This window comes from Oncorhynchus clarkii, chromosome 11, assembly GCF_045791955.1.
Source record: "Oncorhynchus clarkii lewisi isolate Uvic-CL-2024 chromosome 11, UVic_Ocla_1.0, whole genome shotgun sequence".
Lineage (NCBI taxonomy): Eukaryota > Metazoa > Chordata > Actinopteri > Salmoniformes > Salmonidae > Oncorhynchus > Oncorhynchus clarkii.
The window spans coordinates 6,125,023-6,146,466 of NC_092157.1; the positions used below are offsets into that span (position 1 = coordinate 6,125,023).

At 47.9% G+C, this 21,444-nt stretch overlaps 1 protein-coding gene across 14 annotated transcripts in view; it reads right to left on the minus strand.

Annotated features, from left to right (window-relative positions):
* The window catches only part of LOC139420137 (abl interactor 1-like), a 97,048-nt gene that overhangs the window by 45,226 nt on the left and 30,378 nt on the right, over nucleotides 1-21,444 (minus strand). The window lies entirely within an intron of this gene.

A 21,444-nucleotide genomic window follows, 5' to 3' on the forward strand; every position in this document is an offset into this window, starting at 1 on the left:
CAACCTTGTCATATAGTTACTAAAGTGGCTTTAATTGAAATCAGGTCACAGTGGTTTTTCCATCACCAAACTCGTAATCCCTTTACGTTGCTGGTCGACACCGGTCGACACCGGTCGACACCGGCTAAATCAATTATGGAGTATAATAGACGCGCCGTAATGACCCGTCTTGTACAGACCATAATGCATTTGGCTTCTCTCCAAATCGGCAGTGACATGGCGTTCGATGACGTCGTAAACAAACAAAGACTATGGTGATGGAGAGGACAACTCTCCTCTACCACCAGGAACTCCTTCCTGTCACGCCCGCGCCCGCTCCCCTTTCCAGGCGCTCGAAGGCACCAGGCTCCTAAGCACTACGCACTCCTGCCACCATCATTACGCACACCCGCTCCCCTCGTCACGCGCATCAGCGATTCATTGTACTCACCTGGACTCAATCACCTGTGTTTATTGCCTTCTCTATATCTGTCTGTTCCCCAGTTCTGTTCCCCGCTTCAGCATTAATTGTCGTATGTCTTTTGTTTTACCTGGTTCTGCGGCTGTTCCAGTCCTGTTCCATGTCTCTGCTATATTAAACGTTAGACTCCCCATACCTGCTTCTCATCTCCAGCATTGGTTCCAACACTTCGGGATGTTTGGGGATTCATCATTTAAGATGCTTCCGTCTTGCAAAAATGAGCCTATGTCCATTTAAATGTATGATTGTACCATTTAAACTCAAGACGACAAGGGGTAAGGTTGTCTACTAAGCAAATTCAACAATGCAATCATTTGAGAATCTGATATTATTATTATTTTTCAAACCTACGGGCATGAATACACAGTCGTCTGTCCTGGATCACCGGTCAGTTTAGTGACATCTAAATGCAGTGTCCTACGGAGGCTTTCATTTATAACCGTTCTAACTAAACTCTTCCCTGTGAAGAAGTAGGGCTGATAAAAAAATCAAAGTCCAAGGCCAACATGAGACCAATGATTGTAGTTTCATGGATTTAGTGTTTTGCTTCTGTAAATTGCTGCCGTTTTAATAAATTGCCTAGTGCTCTTTAAACGGACTAATTGCATATTCGAATTAGAATATTGTATATTCTTTTCATTAGTATGCCACTTCTGTTAAGACCCAGGGACTTTAGCATAGTAGCGAAATGTGTGTGTGTGTGTGTGTGTGTGTGTGTGTGTGTGTGTAAGCGAGTAAGAGAGTGTGAGAGAGAAGAACAGAGTGAGAGTGTGAGAAAGAATGTTGTGAGTGAGATAAACAGAGAGAATGTGTTGGTGTGTGTGAATAATTTGAAGTACACTACACCTGCTCGTTGAACATTTCATTCCAAAATCATGGGCATTAATATGGAGGTGCCATATTAATGCCATTGTTGTCATTCAGCCACAAGAGCATTAGTTAGGTCGGCACTGATGTTGGGCGATTAGGCCTGGTTCGCGTTACAATTCATCCAAAAGGTGTTGGGGTTGATGGGGTTGAGGTCAGGGCTCTGTGCAGGCCAGTCAAGTTCTTCCACACTGATATCAACAAACCATTTCTGTATGGACCTCGCTTTGTGCACGGGGGCATTGTCATGCTGAAACAAGAAAGGGCCTTCCCCAAACTGTTGCCACAAAGTTGGAAGCACAGAATCGTCAAGTATGCTGTATTGTTAAGATTTCCCTTCACTGGAACTAAAGGGCCTAGCCCGAACCATGAAAAACAGCCCCAGACCATTATTCCTCATCCACCAAACTTTACAGTTGGCATTATTCATTCGGGCAGGAAGCGTTCTCCTGGCATCCGCCAAACCAGATTCGTCTGTCAGACTGCCAGATGGTGAAGCGTGATTCATCACTCCAGAGAACACGTACCCACTACTTCCACTAGTCCAATGGCAGCGAGCTTTACATCACTCCAGCCGACGCTTGGCATTGCGCATGGTGATCTTAGGCTTGTGTGCGGCTGCTCGGCCATGGAAACCCATTTCATGAAGCTCCCGATGAATCAAATCAAATTTATTTATAAAGCCCTTCTTACATCAGCTGATATCTCAAAGTGCTGTACAGAAACCCAGCCTAAAACCCAAACAGCAAGCAATGCAGGTGTAGAAGCACGGTGGCTAGGAAAAACTCCCTAGAAAAGGCAAAAACCTAGGAAGAAACCTAGGGAGGAACCAGGCTATGAGGGGTGGCCAGTCCTCTTCTGGCTGTGCCGGGTGGAGATTATAACAGAACATGGCCAAGATGTTCAAATGTTCATAAATGAATAGCAGGGTCAAATAATGATAATCAGAGTGGTTGTCTAGGGTGCAACAGGTCAGCACCTCAGGAGTAAATGTATAGCCAATCATTCAGAGTATTCAGAGTATGAACAGATCTTGTGCTGACGTTGCTTCCAGAGACAGTTTGGAACTTAGTAGTGAGTGTTTCAACCGAGGACAGACAATCTTTACGCGCTGCGCTCTTCAGCACTCGGTGAGCTTGTGTGGCCTACCACTTCGCGGCTGAGCCGTTGTTGCTCCTAGTTGTTTCCACTTCACAATAACAGCACTTACAGTTGACCAGGACTCTAGCAGGACAGAAATTTGTAGAACTGACTTGTTGGAAAGGTGGCATCCTATAACGGTGTTAAAAGTCACTGAGCTCTTCAGTAAGGCCATTCTACTGCCAATGTTGGTTTGTCTATGGAGATTGCATGGCTGGGGGCTCTATTTGATACACCATGACACACAGTGTACCCCCTTGAATTTCAGGACTACACTCCAGGGGCCTCGTTTATAAATCATGCGTTGGCAGAAATCTGTGTGTAAACGTGGGATCATTTCCACGCAGAGTGTGAGATTTATCAATGTGAACGTTTGCTTGAGTGAGCACAGATGTACACACAGCCTTGAGTAGTGGTGGCGGAAGGGGACATTCTGGTCAAGCATGGACAGTATCTCCGGAGTCCACTAAATCCACTAAGTTGAAGGGGTGTCCACATTCTTTTGTATACAGCGCATTTGGAAAGTATTCAGACCCCTTGACTTTTTCCACATTTTGTTACGTTTCAGCCTTATTCTAAAATTGATTGAATTGTTTTTCCCCCCTCATCAATCTGCAGACAATACCCCATAATGACATCACAATACCCCATAATGACATCACAATACCCCATAATGACATCACAATACCCCATAATGACAAAACATTTTTTTTTGCTAATTTATTATTATTATTTAAAACGGAAATATAACATTTACATAAGTATTCAGGCCCTCGAGTCTTCTTTGGTACGACACTTCAAGCTTGGCACACCTGTATTTGGGGAGTTTCTCCCGTTCTTCTCTGCAGATCCTCTCAAGCTTTGTCAGGTTGGATGGGGAGCGTTGCTGCACAGCTATTTTCAGGTATCTCCAAAGATGTTCGATCGGGTTCAAGTCCGGGGTCTGGCTGGGTCACTCAAGAGACTTGTCCCGAAGCCACTCCTGTGTTGTCCTGGCTGTGTGCTTTGGGTCGTTGTCCTGTTGGAAGGTGAACCTTTGCACCAATCTGAGATCCTGAGCAATCTGGAGCATGTTTTCATCAAGAATATCTTTGTACTTTGCTTCGTTCATCTTTCCCTCGATCCTGACTAATCTCCCAGTCACTGCCGCTGAAAAACATTCCCACAGCATGATGCTGCCACCACCATGTTTCACCGTAGGGATGGTGCCAGGTTTCCTCCAGACGTGACACTTGGCATTCAGGCCAAATAGTTCAATCTTGGTTTAATCAGAACAGATAATCTTGTGTGTCTTTAGGTGCCTTTTGGCAAACTTCAAATCGGCTGTCATGTGCCTTTTACTGAAGAGTGGCTTCCATCTGGTCGATCTACCATAAAAGTTCTGATTGTTGGAATGGTGCAGAAATGGTTGTCCTTCTGGAAGGTTCTCCCATCTCCACAGAGGACTCTGGACCTCTGTCAGAGTGACCATCAGGTTCTTGGTCACCTCTCTGACCAAGACCCTTCTACCCTAAATGTGTAACCTTTATTTAACCAGGCAAGTCATTTAAGAACAAATTCTTATTTACAATGACGGCCTAGCGGGGAACAGTGGGTTAATTGTCTTGTTGCAGAACAACAGCATTTCGGTTACTGGCCCAGCACTCTAACCACTAGTCTATCTGCCGCCCAAATGCTCAGTTTGGCTGGGCGGCCAGCTCTAGGAAGAGTCTTGGTGGTTCCAAACTTCTTCCACTTAAAAATTATGGAGGTCACTGTGTTCTTTTGGACCTTCAATAACTGCAGAAATGTTTGGTACATAAATGTTTTGATACCCTTCCCCAGATCTGCGCCTGGACACAATCATGTCTCGGAGCTCTACGGACAATTCCTTCGATCTCATTGCTTGGTTTTTTTCTCTGACATGCACCGTGTTATGACTGTCCTGATCAGGTCAGGTTACAGGAGACCACAACCCTACAGATTATCTCTCAACCCCAACAGAGGAGGAGAGATCTAGGGGTCTGAAGATGTGGGGTTTTTATGACCCCTCACGCCCCTGGTAAATCTCAGGCCACAGACAACATTCCTTTGTCCTGTTACTATGGAGACCCAGCCTCAGAACATTAAACATGAAATAAAGGGACTTTGGAACAATTTCCGTCAGCCACAATGGTGGTCATGACGATAGATAGAATATGAAAATGAATGTAATTTTTGTTTTGTTATTAAAGGTTAATAGATGACGTTATTACGAAAACATTGTAACGTAAAGAGTTCTCCTAGTATATGTTTGATGTTTATACATTGTACGTTGTGTGGAAAATGTCCAAATCAAAGGGAATGTTTTTGTAAAGGTGAAATGAGAAGTTAGTTGTCTAAAATTGGATTTGAGAAAAACCTGGTACGCCCAGAGGATTGCCCTAAAGGCGGTTACGTCCACTTCTGACCCAAGGGTATAAAACCTGTGAGTAAATAATTTACAGACAAGACTATGTGACCCAAGCTGCAGCCAAGGTCTAAAACGTCAACAAACCCAGAATGCAACACAAGTTTGAAGACAAAGAAATATTTTTCTACCCAAGCTACGGATGAGTAGCTGTGTCTAAGCGGGTGAATTGAAGCCGGACCACCTTAGCATCCAATCCCAGCGAACCATGGTATCTAAAAGGTTTCATTCCTATGCTGTGAGCTCTGAGCTACAGAGCTGTCTGTCCTCAGAAGACCCCTTCCAGAGCAAGGGAACAGACTTCTAAGCCAAAAGGAGACTGACATCGTGAGGACGCCGGAGAAGTGCGTCATCGAGCAGCCTGAACCCTGTACCCTGAACGGTCTACGCAGAGAATCCTTCCCCGAGTAATTACATCATTATATTCTGACCCATAAGAGAGGCCGTTTGGGGCAAGGCTAGGGTTGGAATAGCATAGCTGACAAATTCACCCAAATGTATGTTTCTCTTGTGTACTTTATTTTTTTCTCTCTCTCTTTGAAATCCCCATTGTGGGTAACACGCGCCATAGTGTGTTGGCCCGTTATACTAAGTTCTAATCAATAGCCTATAATGTGTTTTGTCTATGTGTATCTTTTATCATCATTTTAGCTTTTTAGTAAATAAATATTCAACTACAGGTGGACCACCATATTCAACCACAGGTGGACTCCAATCAATGAAAACAAGATGCACCTGAGCTCAATTTAGAGTCGAGGGTCGGAATACTTATGTCAATAAGGTATTTCCGTTTGTTTTTTTTTCCTTTATAATTATGAGGTAGTGTGTGTAGATTTCTGAGGATTTAAAAAAAAGTTAATCCATTTTAGAATAAGGCTGTAATGTAACAAAATGTGGAAAAAGTCAAGGGGTCTGAAAATGTTCCAAAGGCACTGTATCTGGGAAGGGTATAAAACAATTTCTAGAGTGTTGAAAGTTTCCAAGAGCACAGTGATCTCCATCATTAGCAAATTGAAAAAATATGGAACTACCCCGACTCTGCCTAGAGCTGGCCGTACAACCAAACTGAGAAACCGGGCAGGAAGGACCTTCGATGAGGGAGGTGACCAAGAACCCAATGACCACTCTGACAGAACTACAGAGTTCCTGGGCTGAGATGGGAGAACCTGCCAGAAGGACAACATCCTCTATAGCACTTCAACCAATCTGTACATGTTGAAAATGTGTGAAATTGTTTCATTTCCGAATATTTATTTCCACAGTGAATTTATGCAACATATACTTCCAGGCTATATATTTGATCAGTTCATTTGTCACGATAATAATCCATATAAAGTGCAGTAATTTGTTAAATTAGGAGGCACGTGTGAAAGTGAAACCAATGTTTAAATGCCATAAAAACTAGATCATGGGAAATGGAATGGCTGATCCTGCTCAGTTGGAAGATGCTGCATTTAGCAGAGAGCTTGTTTTTTAGAGACAGTTGGGACTTGTTTTGGAAGAAAGTATAGATCAGATATTGTTTCCCAAAACCAATCTGATAGGATTTTTGTGAGGATTAAAGACCTCCTTTAGAAAGGCTGCCATTCCGGTGCACATCCAAGTGCTATCCACCCTCGGGTTTTTTGGCAACGGGACACAACGGGACACTTTTCAGCATACCTTTTCAGCATACCTCGATGAGCCAATCTTTTGGATGATATCATAAGCAAAACAAACTATAACATACACTTTTCATACACCATCACACAACAGGTTGAAGTCAAAAGGAGTTTCCTTGCCATCAACGGGTTCCCAAATACGAACAGAGCAATAGACGTCACCCACATCGCCATAAAAGTGCCCATCCCAAATACCAGTTGAAAGATGTGAACAGAAAAGGCTTCCACTCTTAATGTGCAGGTGAATGTGTTGGAACGCGAGACTTGTTTATTCTGCAGAACCGTTATGTTTGTCACGCCCTGATCTGTTTCACCTGCTCCTGTGATCGTCTCCACCCCCTCCAGGTGTTGTTTATTTTCGAGTGTATTTATCCTTGTGTTTCCTGTCTCTCTGTGCCAGTGTATTTATCCCTGTGTTTCCTGTCTCTCCGTGCCAGTGTATTTATCCCTGTGTTTCCTGTCTCTCCGTGCCAGTGTATTTATCCCTGTGTTTCCCCTCTCTCCGTGCCAGTGTATTTATCCTTGTGTTTCCTGTCTCTCTGTGCCAGTGTATTTATCCTTGTGTTTCCTGTCTCTCTGTGCCAGTGTATTTATCCTTGTGTTTCCTGTCTCTCTGTGCCAGTGTATTTATCCTTCTGTTTCCTGTCTCTCTGTGCCAGTGTATTTATCCCTGTGTTTCCTGTCTATCTGTGCCAGTTCGTCTTGTATGTTTAGTCTAGTCAACCAGCGTGTTTTTTCTGTACTCCTTTTGCTATTCTCCTTTTTATAGTCCTCCCGGTTTTGACCCTTGCCTGTTTCTGGACTTTGTACCCGCCTTCCTGACCATTCTGTCTGCCTTGACCACGAGCCTGTCTGCCACTCTGTACCCGCCTGCCTAACCATTCTGCCTGCCTTGACCACGAGCCTGTCTGCCACTCTGTACCCGCCTGCCTGACCATTCTGCCTGCCTTGACCTCAAGCCTGTCTGCCACTCTGTACCTCCTGGACTCTGTTCTGGTTTTGACCTTTGGCCTGTCCACGACCCTTCTCTTGCCTCCTCTTTTTGGATTATTCAACATTGTAAGACTCCAACCATCTGCCTCCCGTGTCTGCATCTGGGTCTCGCCTTGTGCCTTGATAATGTTGGCCTATACGCCTACAGGAGAGAGCTGTTGTGGATGAATGGCTTACTGGCGAGTGTTACCTACACAAGTGCCGTTGCTAAAGCAACTTGAATTATCCTAGTGGTTCATCTCTTTGTAGCTGTGATTTTATTTTTGCTGGTCGAACCACAACCGAGCCAAATAAAAACATTTTGGTTGTATTCAATCTCAGACACTAGCACCTCTATTTCAGACTCGGATTCGAAAACAAATGCATCGTTTTTTTTTTTTGGGGGGGGGGGCATTGTATTTCATGGTACGGCGGTGTATATTCCACACAGACTTTAAAGGGATATTTTAGACCAGGTTATATAAGGATGTTTCTAAATACAAATAGCCAAGGTGGTGCACGAGCACTGAGGCTGTGAACAGTTGGTATTTATCAACAGTTACCTCCTACCGGTGTGTGTATGACGCTCGTAGGATTATTTTAGAAATCACACTTTTTCTACTTGTACGAACATTCTACATTCTATTCATCAGTATTTTAGAATAGTTTCTGCGCAATATTGACAAATGAGGCCCCGGGTATTGACAAATGAGGCCCCGGGTATTGACAAATGAGGCCCCGGTTATTGACAAATGAGGCCACGGGTATTGACAAATGAGGCCCCGGGTATTGACAAATGAGGCCCCGGGTATTGACAAATGAGGCACCGGGTATTGACAAATGAGGCCCCGGGTATTGACAAATGAGGCCCCGGGTATTGACAAATGAGGCCCCGGGTATTGACAAATGAGGCCCCGGGTATTGACAAATGAGGCCACGGGTATTGACAAATGAGGCCACGGGTATTGACAAATGAGGCCCCGGGTATTGACAAATGAGGCCCCGGGTATTGACAAATGAGGCCCCGGGTATTGACAAATGAGGCCCCGGGTATTGACAAATGAGGCCCCGGGTATCATCATCGTTTTCCCATCCTCTCAAACTAATGGTTTTCTCAGGGGAGGGAGCACTGGCCGGAGCCATCAGATCGCTCCCCATTTTTAATCAGCATCTCTTTGATGGCCTCATGGGTGTGTGTGTGTGTGTGTGTGTGTGTGTGTGTGTGTGTGTGTGTGTTTTCCAGATGTGTTAAAGCTCAACAGCTTCCTCACAGAATTCCTTCTTTGTTTCGTCCTTAAAATCTGACAAACACCAGACACGGAGCATTATCCGTGTTCTCTGTTGATTCATCCACAGATAAGAAATGCTTGGTGTATTCTGAATGACCTCATCAAGTTGTGAAGTCAATTCTTCAGCTAATTTGTTAGTTCTCCTCGTTGCTGTGGAGTCTGTTTGATCTTTTCTCTGAGCTCGTCTTTTTGTTAACCTTCAAGCACGTTGTCAGCAACTTCACACGTCCATTATTTTACCATCTGAGCGTCTGAAAAGCTTTTTCTCTGTTGTTGTGTTTTCCCCAAAAACCCAGGCTATCCTCCGTGAACACTCCATTGCACGTTGTTGGGCTGTCAGGGAATTGACAAGGACCTCTCATATTGGGATTGGAGTTGGTTCATCTCGTTTGTTCTCACCTCCGTGTTCGGGGGATACGTCTGATCCACTTTACTGTGCCTGGTGTCACAATGGAGCTTAACATCGGCACTTTTCACCAGAGACACAGACTCACTGCATAGCAGGCACATTGGTTTTGTTCTAGTTGCTGGGAGAACTAATAAATACTGCTCCGTCAACTCGTCTGTGAATATACGGTTTTCAGAGAAACTTGTCTTTTGTTTGAACAAGCCATATTAACAAAGATACTGGTAACTACGCTCCATCTATCTGTGATATTTTCAGTTGAACCCCGGTCAAATCTTTCTGTTTCTTTCTGCCTGCTAGTCGCAAGGTTCCGAAAGGTTCCACAAAGGATTAATGTAATTGGGTAAGACGCGGCCTCTTGTATTTGCATATAACCACACGATTGGATTAGACGGGGCAGTAGTAGAGGCGGGCGTCGCTTTGAGAGAGAGAAAGACAGAGACCCAGGTCATAACATAGAAATAAACTCTTTGAAAATGACCTGGTATTGTAGAAAGCTCAAATGAGAATGTTGAATGGCCTTTTCCTTCCAGTCTCAAACTGGAGTTCAAGGATGTTTTCCGAATTACATTACTTTTGCCTTTTGTTGACCAGTACTGAACTGGTTCTATTAAGAAGATTTTCTCCTGAAGAACCTTTTCTGATGAAGAACCTGTTCTCCGATGAGGAACCTGATCTCCAATGAGGAACCTGTTCTCCGATGAGGAACCTGTTCTCCGATGAGGAACCTGTTCTCCGATGAGGAACCTGTTCTCCGATGAGGAACCTGTTCTCCGATGAGGAACCTGTTCTCCGATGAGGAACCTGTTCTCCGATGAGGAACCTTTTCTCCGATGAAGAACCTTTTCTCCGATGAAGAACCTTTTCTCCGATGAAGAACCTGTTCTCCGATGATGAACCTTTTCTCCGATGAAGAACCTTTTCTCCTGATTCTTTCAGGTCTATAGTTGAGCACAACACCAGCTGCTTTCCGTTTGTACTTTAGGAGTCTGCCTGGGGTTCTGCTGAATAGACCTTGCCCAGCTGGAAGGATGTTTCACATGTGCTCTCAATCACTATCATCCACATGCCCAGAATCGGCTCGCTTTTCTCCCAGGACACACTGACTAGACAGCCTTGGTTTGACCTTTGGCCTTCTCTGACAGCTAGCCTTTGGTAATGTGTGCATGTATTTCCCCTTCCTCCTCTCTCTCTCTCTTCCCTCACCTCATCTCACCCCTCACCTCCCCTCCATTCACCTCTCACATCACCCTACCCCACCTCACCCCTCTCAGCTATATCCTTGTCTTTTTCCTCTCCTTCTGCTTTCTCCTCTCTTTCCACTTGCCCACCTCCCAACCAGTGAATAGTCACCCTCTTCCATGATTGGAGGACCTTAGTCAGCATGTGTTGCTGCCAGTTTTATTCCTTCCTCGTCATACAGGCACCAGCTGGAGTCAACGGCTATTTCAGGACATGAAGGCCAAGGGTTGTTTGGTTGAAGATGAGGAAGTAATCCCTTCCCTTTGGGCTGTGGCTGGGTGGCTGTTCACCAACACTGTGTTTGCCAGGTTGGGTTGTTATGTTATGAGTAGGAGCAACAAGAAACTATGTCAGTAAAAATAATTGGCAGAACAAGTATGTTCTCTTTGCGGAGAACTAGTTGAAGAACATGGTTCAGGATGTCTGCTGGAACTATGTCTCTCAAGTGGTTAGGATAAGCGGTATCACAAATGATTTTAGACCACTGTGTGTGTGTGTCTGTCCCAATGCCATGACGAATCCCGGCTGGAGGAAGTTTATGAGAATCATGGGATGTTCCCATGGTGACCACTGCTACCTCCCTATATTGATTTACACCTCAGCTGATTCCTCGGACAGCGAGCTGGGGGAGTCATGGGAGAGTCGAGGAGCAGGGGGAGAGAATTGACACATGTTGTTCTGGACAAGTCAGGTGGAGAGAGAAAGAAGAGAGAGAATCTCCAGACATGGTGCAGACAGCTGGTTTCACTTCAGTAACTGACAGAGTTTCAGGGCTTTGGCAGCGTGTCTGGATGAGATGATGTCCACAATAAAACACCAGCTAATCCATGGATGGAAAGAACTCTAACAGACCTATCAGGGTTGAGCTGGGTGGACACAACAGACCTATCAGGGTTGAGCTGGGTGGACACAACAGACCTGTAGACCTATCAGGGTTGAGCTGGGTGGACACAACAGATCTGTAGGCATCAAGGTTGAGCCGGGTGGACACAACAGATCTGTAGACCTATCAGGGTTGAGCTGGGTGTGGGGAACAGCATGGGGAACATTAACAGACAAACATGCCCTTCATGCCCGAGCGTGTGTGTGTGTGTGTTCGTGGTTAGAACGAGAGGATCAAATGTAACAATGGTTTATAATAGAGCTAAACCATACATTATTATATTTGGACAGAGAGAGAGAGAGAGAGAAAACAGCCATGGTCAGATGTTTCAGCAAACTGGCAGAGTCTCAGAGAGATACTACACACACACACACACACACACACCACAGAAGACGCAAAATGACTCTCAGTTCCCATTACACACTTTAGAATAGTACAATACATGTCTTATTTCTGGTAGTAAAATGATTCTAACTCTACACTCTCCCACAGACCACAAGTGAAGATAGCCGAGGCAGAACTATCAACCGCTGTCACAACTCTCACTGCTGGATTATCACAAATGCTATTTCCTTGATTCCTCACGTCCTCTCTCCTAGCCTCCTTCTCAAAACTCATTATTGGATGAGAAAGTCAGAGGTCCCTTTCCCGCTTCTCAGCAAATGGGTTTTTGAAAAGCAAGCGAAGATAGAGGACCCGAGAACCCGTGTCTGGCTTCTGTCCACTGTACCAAACACATCTATAGGTGGAGTGAGTCAAACCATTGCTGTTTCCGGTAAGGTGAGGACAGACCACTCAAAGACAAACCCTATGTCTGGCTTCGGTCTGTTTCTCAGGGCAGTGTAAGCCAGACCATCTGAAAGCCTTCATCTGTGGAGCGAGCCAACATGGTTGTCCAGGAGCCCTGGGAGAGGCCAGTTTCTCAGAGAAGTTAGTATAACTCAGCACATTATTTTAAGAGCTTCCATCTGACGAGTTAGCCAAAATGTCCGGGTCAAGGAGTCCTCGACGGATCGGGTTCTGGCAGTAAATGTAGCGATTCTGTGGAAAAACAGGATTCATACAGTGAATTTAACACCCACTCTCCAGAACACATTCAATACTGCACAGCCGGGGTGCAGGAGAGGGACGGAAGAGACCAGCCAACTATTAGTCCGGTGTGAGAAAACTCAGGCAGATCGACATTCCCATCAGAGGGAAAAACAGCATTTTCAAAGAGTCAGGACAACATGCCAAGGTCGGCCATTTTGTTTGGACACAACCTATAAGAGTTTCTGCGCAAAAAAACAACTGCTGTGATTTTGCCCATCTAAGCCTTGGCATGTCGCCAATAAATCAAGTCAATTCAAGACTGGAGTCTCGAATTTAACTACAGAATGGAACATATCAGTTTTTCGGGAACCTCCATTAGAAAATATTGAGTTTGGGTAAAATGACCCACTTTACACAATTGCACCACAGTGACATTTCAAAAGAACAATTTCAAAATATCATTATAAGAATGGTCTCTGGTGGTGTACAGTTTGCTACAGCAGGAAAAGAATCCCGCAGCAACAGGAAGTGGGATTATGTGGATTATAATTAATGGACATTTCTGTTGGGGTTGATACATTTTTCGTAAGGGAAACTGAAGTCTGAAATTTCAAAGTGGAAATTATAAAACTTCAGAATCTTTCTTAAACTTCAAATAAACTCCAAATTTAAATGAAGATCCAACATCTATCTGCGCATGAGTGTTCGGTAAAAAAAAATAAAAAGTCTTTAGAGTACAGACTGCCTCTACATACTCACTGACTTTGTTCCAGTGTAGGGCATCCCAAGGGATTGCCAAAACAACAGTGTGAACAAAAACAGACTTCCAGCTCGACACATAATAAGTCTTTCCACTGTGTGCAGAGCAGCAGCACCTCGCTCCCTGAATCAACAGTAGACCTCAGGGATTAACCCCGTAGGGACTTTTCTTACGGCTGAATTAAGAGCACTGCTATCCAGTGTGTAATCTCAGACTGGTTATAAACATCTGGGACTCAAAACAGCTGATCTGTCAGGAAGCAGATGGTCATTTGTGAGAGTGACACATATAATAGAATATATAGATATAATATGTCATTTAGCAGATGCTTTTATCACACAACACTTACAGTCACGCCTGCATTCATTTGATGTATTAGTGGTCCTGGGAATCGAACCCACTATTCTGGCCTTGCAAGCGCCATGAACTACAGGGGACCGTGTTCTACTAACTGAACTACAGAGGACCATGTTCTACTAACTGAACTACAAGGGACCGTGTTCTACTAACTGAACTACAGAGGACCATGTTCTACTAACTGAACTACAGAGGACCATGTTCTACTAACTGAACTACAGAGGACCGTGTTCTACTAACTGAACTACAGAGGACCATGTTCTACTAACTGAACTACAGAGGACTGTGTTCTACTAACTGAACTACAGAGGACCATGTTCTACTAACTGAACTACAGAGGACCATGTTCTACTAACTGAACTACAGAGGACTGTGTTCTACTAACTGAACTACAGAGGACCGTGTTCTACTAACTGAACTACAGAGGACCATGTTCTACTAACTGAACTACAGAGGACCATGTTCTACTAACTGAACTACAGAGGACCGTGTTCTACTAACTGAACTACAGAGGACCGTGTTCTACTAACTGAACTACAGAGGACCGTGTTCCACTAACTGAACTACAGAGGACCATGTTCTACTAACTGAACTACAGGGGACCGTGTTCTACTAACTGAACTACAGAGGACCGTGTTCTACTAACTGAACTACAGAGGACCGTGTTCTACTAACTGAACTACAGAGGACCGTGTTCTACTAACTGAACTACAGAGGACCGTGTTCTACTAACTGAACTACAGAGGACCGTGTTCTACTAACTGAACTACAGAGGACCGTGTTCTACTAACTGAACTACAGGGGACCGTGTTCTACTAACTGAACTACAGAGGACCATGTTCTACTAACGGAACTACAGAGGACTGTGTTCTACTAACTGAACTACAGAGCACCATGTTCTACCAACTGAACTACAGAGCACCATGTTCTACTAACTGAACTACAGGGGACTACAGCTAATCTGTCAGAAAGCAGATGGTAATTTCTGCGAGTGACACACGTACCAATAGCCTTTAGCTATCTGCCTTTGGTGATGCTTCTGGGATATTTGTGTCCCGCCCCATAAACTAATCCAGGGGAAATGACTGGTTTAGCTTTGAGGGAAAAGCAGTTTAATGTCTCTCTCTTCTAAAAGGGAAGGTCCCACTGGTGTTCATGGAGCTACGGGGGAACAGAGGAAAATATGATTGGATCTAATTGGAGATAGTTTGTTAGGTGGAGAGGAATGCTTTGGTAAGGATGACTATTCCAACCCCACCCTGTGCAGTTACAAACTTAGAAAGAGAAAGACAGAGGCCCCAGCTGCATACACACACTCATCTGTGGAAGTTCATATCTTGTTTGGATGAAATCTATCTCTGTACATCATACAGCACATATGAGGGAGGTCAGAAAGCCAGCTCTCTGCAGGACACACACAGGCACACACTGTGCGTGTGTGGCAGATGCTTTATGCATGGAACAGTTCAGCGCTGAGCGCAGCACTGACTTCAATTAGCCTTCTGGCCCACACAACTGCATCCTTCTGGCCCGCCCAAGTCCATCCTTCTGGCCCGCCCAAGTCCATCCTTCTGGCCCGCACAACTGCATCCTTCTGACCCGCACAACTGCATTCGTCTGGCCCGCACAACTGCATCCGTCTGGCCCGCACAACTGCATCCGTCTGTCCCGCACAACTGCATCCTTTTGGCCCGCCCAAGTCCATCCTTCTGGCCCGCCCAAGTCCATCCTTCTGGCCCGCCCAAGTCCATCCTTCTGGCCCGCCCAAGACCATCCTTCTGGCCCGCCCAAGTCCATCCTTCTGGCCCGCCCAAGTCCATCCTTCTGGCCCGCCCAAGTCCATCCTTCTGGCCCGCCCAAGTCCATCCTTCTGGCCCGCCCAAGTGGGCCATTAAAGGCTATGTGATCATGCAAATGGCACCTTTAGCCTAATGTGCTGCATTAGACCTACTGATTGTAGGAACCGAGAGAGCCACACACCAGTCAGCAGACACTCCCTATTCCCTAACCACGGACCAACCGCCCCAAACCTTCCACAAGTCAGGCCTGTCACTGTCATCAGCCCCCCCCCCCCCCCCTCCCCTTCCACCGCCACAGACCCCCCCGCCCCTCCCCTCAAGACCCCCCCCTCCCCAGACTCCTCCCCCCCCTTCCACCACAGACCCCCGTCCACTCCACCGCCACAGACCCCCCCCCCCCCTCCACAGACCCATGGGAAAACTGGCATCGGCAGAAATGACTGAGGGAATTATGGCAAGAATTAGAGTACTTCCTCTGCGGGGAGATCTCCAGGGAAATAGGGGTCTGTAGTGTTTTGAGAACAACCAACACTGAGCGCACACACACACACACACACACACACACACACACACACACAGCAGCTTTTAAAGAGATTGTAATGTGCTGCAGTCCTCTTAATCTCCCATCCACCACCAGCACATGAGCTGGGCTAATCTACCATCCACCACCAGCACATGAGCTGGGCTAATCTCCCATCCACCACCAGCACATGAGCTGGGCTAATCTCCCATCCACCACCAGCTGAGCTAATCTCCCATCCACCACCAGCACATGAGCTGGGCTAATCTACCATCCACCACCAGCACATGAGCTGGGCTAATCTCCCATCCACCACCAGCACATGAGCTGGGCTAATCTACCATCCACCACCAGCACATGAGCTGGGCTAATCTCCCATCCACCACCAGCTGAGCTAGTCTCCCATCCACCACCAGCACATGAGCTGGGCTAATCTCCCATCCACCACCAGCACATGAGCTGGGCTAGTCTCCCATCCACCACCAGCTGGGCTAATCTCCCATCCACCACCAGCACATGAGCTGGGCTAGTCTCCCATCCACCACCAGCTGGGCTAATCTCCCATCCACCACCAGCACATGAGCTGGGCTAGTCTCCCATCCACCACCAGCACATGAGCTGGGCTAGTCTCCCATCCACCACCAGCACATGAGCTGGGCTAATCTCCCATCCACCACCATCTGAGCTAATCTACCATCCACCACCAGCTGAGCTAATCTCCCATCCACCACCAGCACATGAGCTGGGCTAATCTCCCATCTACCACCAGCACATGAGCTGGGCTAATCTACCATCCACCACCAGCACATGAGCTGGGCTAATCTCCCATCCACCACCAGCTGAGCTAATCTCCCATCTACCACCAGCACATGAGCTGAGCTAATCTCCCATCCACCACCAGCTGAGCTATTCTCCCATTCACCACCAGCACATGAGCTGGGCTAATCTCCAATCCACCACCAGCTGAGCTAATCTCCCATCCACCACCAGCACATGAGCTGGGCTAATCTCCCATCTACCACCAGCACATGAGCTGGGCTAATCTCCCATCTACCACCAGCACATGAGCTGGGCTAATCTACCATCCACCACCAGCACATGAGCTGGGCTAATCTCCCATCCACCACCAGCTGAGCTAATCTCCCATCTACCACCAGCACATGAGCTGAGCTAATCTCCCATCCACCACCAGCTGAGCTAATCTCCCATCTACCACCAGCACATGAGCTGAGATAATCTCCCATCCACCACCAGCTGAGCTAATCTCCCATCTACCACCAGCACATGAGCTGGGCTAATCTCCCATCCACCACCAGCTGAGCTAATCTCCCATCTACCACCAGCACATGAGCTGAGATAATCTCCCATCCACCACCAGCTGAGCTAATCTCCCATCTACCACCAGCACATGAGCTGGGCTAATCTCCCATCCACCACCAGCTGAGCTAATCTCCCATCTACCACCAGCACATGAGCTGGGCTAATCTCCCATCCACCACCAGCTGAGCTAATCTCCCATCTACCACCAGCACATGAGCTAGGCTAATCCCCCATCCACCACCAGCTGAGCTAATCTCCCATCTACCACCAGCACATGAGCTGGGCTAATCTCCCATCCACCACCAGTTGAGCTAATCTCCCATCTACCACCAGCACATGAGTTGGGCTAGTCTCCCATCCACCACCAGCACATGAGCTGGGCTAATCTCCCATCCACCACCAGCACATGAGCTGAGCTAATCTCTCATCCACCACCAGCACATGAGCTGGGCTAATCTCCCATCCACCACCAGCTGAGCTAATCTCCCATCTACCACCAGCACATGAGCTGGGCTAATCTCCCATCCACCACCAGCTGAGCTAATCTCCCATCTACCACCAGCACATGAGCTGAGCTAATCTCCCATCCACCACCAGCTGAGCTATTCTCCCATTCACCACCAGCACATGAGCTGGGCTAATCTCCAATCCACCACCAGCTGAGCTAATCTCCCATCCACCACCAGCACATGAGCTGGGCTAATCTCCCATCTACCACCAGCACATGAGCTGGGCTAATCTCCCATCTACCACCAGCACATGAGCTGGGCTAATCTACCATCCACCACCAGCACATGAGCTGGGCTAATCTACCATCCACCACCAGCACATGAGCTGGGCTAATCTCCCATCCACCACCAGCTGAGCTAATCTCCCATCTACCACCAGCACATGAGCTGAGCTAATCTCCCATCCACCACCAACTGAGCTAATCTCCCATCTACCACCAGCACATGAGCTGAGATAATCTCCCATCCACCACCAGCTGAGCTAATCTCCCATCTACCACCAGCACATGAGCTGGGCTAATCTCCCATCCACCACCAGCTGAGCTAATCTCCCATCTACCACCAGCACATGAGCTGGGCTAATCTCCCATCCACCACCAGCTGAGCTAATCTCCCATCCACCACCAGCACATGAGCTAGGCTAATCCCCCATCCACCACCAGCTGAGCTAATCTCCCATCTACCACCAGCACATGAGCTGGGCTAATCTCCCATCCACCACCAGTTGAGCTAATCTCCCATCTACCACCAGCACATGAGTTGGGCTAGTCTCCCATCCACCACCAGCACATGAGCTGGGCTAATCTCCCATCCACCACCAGCACATGAGCTGAGCTAATCTCTCATCCACCACCAGCACATGAGCTGGGCTAATCTCCCATCCACCACCAGCTGAGCTAATCTCCCATCTACCACCAGCACATGAGCTGGGCTAATCTCCCATCCACCACCAGCTGAGCTAATCTCCCATTTACCACCAGCACATGAGCTGGGCTAATCTCCCATCCACCACCAGCTGAGCTAATCTCCCATCCACCACCCGCACATGAGCTGGGCTAATCTCCCATCCACCACCAGCTGAGCTAATCTCCCATCCACCACCCACACATGAGCTGGGCTAATCTCCCATCCACCACCAGCTAAACTAATCTCCCATACACCACCCGCACATGAGCTGGGCTAATCTCCCATCCACCACCAGCTGAGCTAATCTCCCATCGACCACCCGCACATGAGCTGGGCTAATCTATCATCTACCACCAGCACATGAGCTGGGCTAATCTATCATCTACCACCAGCACATGAGCTGGGCTAATCTCCCATCCCCCACCAGCACATGAGCTGGGCTAATCTACCATCTACCACCAGCACATGAGCTGGGCTAATCTCCCATCCACCACCAGCTGAGCTAATCTACCATCCACCACCAGCTGAGCTAATCTCCCATCCATCCACCAGTTGAGCTAATCTCCCATCCACCACCAGCTGAGCTAATCTCCCATCCATCCACCAGCACATGAGCTGAGCTAATCTCCCATCCACCACCAGTTGAGCTAATCTACCATCCACCACCAGCTGAGCTAATCTCCCATCTACCACCAGCACATGAGCTGGGCTAATCTCCCATCCACCACCAGCTGAGCTAATCTACCATCCACCACCAGCTGAGCTAATCTCCCATCCATCCACCAACTGAGCTAATCTCCCATCCACCACCATCTGAGCTAATCTCCCATCCATCCTCCAGCACATGAGCTGAGCTAATCTCCCATCCACCACCAGCTGAGCTAATCTACCATCCACCACCAGCTGAGCTAATCTCCCATCTACCACCAGCACATGAGCTGGGCTAATCTCCCATCCCCCACCAGCACATGAGCTGGGCTAATCTACCATCTACCACCAGCACATGAGCTGGGCTAATCTCCCATCCACCACCAGCTGAGCTAATCTCCCATCCATCCACCAGCTGAGCTAATCTCCCATCCACCACCAGCTGAGCTAATCTCCCATCCATCCACCAGCACATGAGCTGAGCTAATCTCCCATCCACCACCAGCTGAGCTAATCTACCATCCACCACCAGCTGGGCTAATCTCCCATCCCCCACCAGCACATGAGCTGGGCTAATCTACCATCCACCACCAGCACATGAGCTGGGCTAATCTCCCATCTACCACCAGCACATGAGCTGGGCTAATCTCCCATCCATCCACCAGCACATGAGCTGGGCTAATCTCCAGTCCACCACCAGCACATGAGCTGGGCTAATCTCCCATCCATCCACCAGCACATGAGCTGGGCAAAACTCACATCCATCCACCAGCACATGAGCTGGGCTAATCTCCCATCCACCACCAGCACATGAGCTGGGCTAATCTCCCATCCACCACCAGCACATGAGCTGAGCTAATATACCATCCACCACCAACTGGGCTAATCTCCCATCCACCACCAGCACATGAGCTGGGCTAATCTCCCATCCACCACCAGCACATGAGCTGGGCTAATCTACCATCCACCACCAGCTGGGCTAATCTCCCATCCACCACCAGCACATGAGCTGGGCTAATCTCCCATCCACCACCAGCACATGAGCTGGGCTAATATATCATCTACCACCAGCACATGAGCTGGGCTAATCTATCATCTACCACCAGCACATGAGCTGGGCTAATCTCCCATCCACCACCAGCTGAGCTAATCTACCATCCACCACCAGCACATGAGCTGGGCTAATCTCCCATCCACCACCAGCACATGAGCTGGGCTAATCTCCCATCCACCACCAGCACATGAGCTGGGCTAATCTCCCATCCACCACCAGCACATGAGCTGGGCTAATCTCCCATCCACCACCAGCACATGAGCTGAGCTAATCTATCATCTACCACCAGCTGGGCTAATCTATCATCTACCACCAGCACATGAGCTGGGCTAATCTCCCATCCACCACCAGCTGAGCTAATCTACCATCCACCACCAGCACATGAGCTGGGCTAATCTCCCATCCACCACCAGCTGAGCTAATCTCCCATCTACCACCAGCACATGAGCTGGGCTAATCTCCCATCCACCACCAGCTGAGCTAATCTCCCATCTACCACCAGCACATGAGCTGGGCTAATCTCCCATCCACCACCAGCTGAGCTAATCTCCCATCTACCACCAGCACATGAGCTGGGCTAATCTACCATCCACCACCAGCACATGAGCTGGGCTAATCTACCATCCACCACCAGCTGGGCTAATCTCCCATCCACCACCAGCACATGAGCTGGGCTAATCTCCCATCCACCACCAGCACATGAGCTGGGCTAATCTCCCATCCACCACCAGCACATGAGCTGGGCTAATCTCCCATCCACCACCAGCACATGAGCTGGGCTAATCTCCCATCCACCACCAGCACATGAGCTGAGCTAATCTATCATCTACCACCAGCTGGGCTAATCTCCCATCCACCACCAGCTGGGCTAATCTCCCATCCACCACCAGCACATGAGCTGGGCTAATCTACCATCCACCACCAGCTGGGCTAATCTCCCATCCACCACCAGCACATGAGCTGGGCTAATCTCCCATCCACCACCAGCACATGAGCTGGGCTAATCTCCCATCCACCACCAGCACATGAGCTGGGCTAATCTCCCATCCACCACCAGCACATGAGCTGGGCTAATCTCCCATCCACCACCAGCACATGAGCTGGGCTAATCTCCCATCCACCACCAGCACATGAGCTGGGCTAATCTCCCATCCACCACCAGCACATGAGCTGGGCTAATCTCCCATCCAC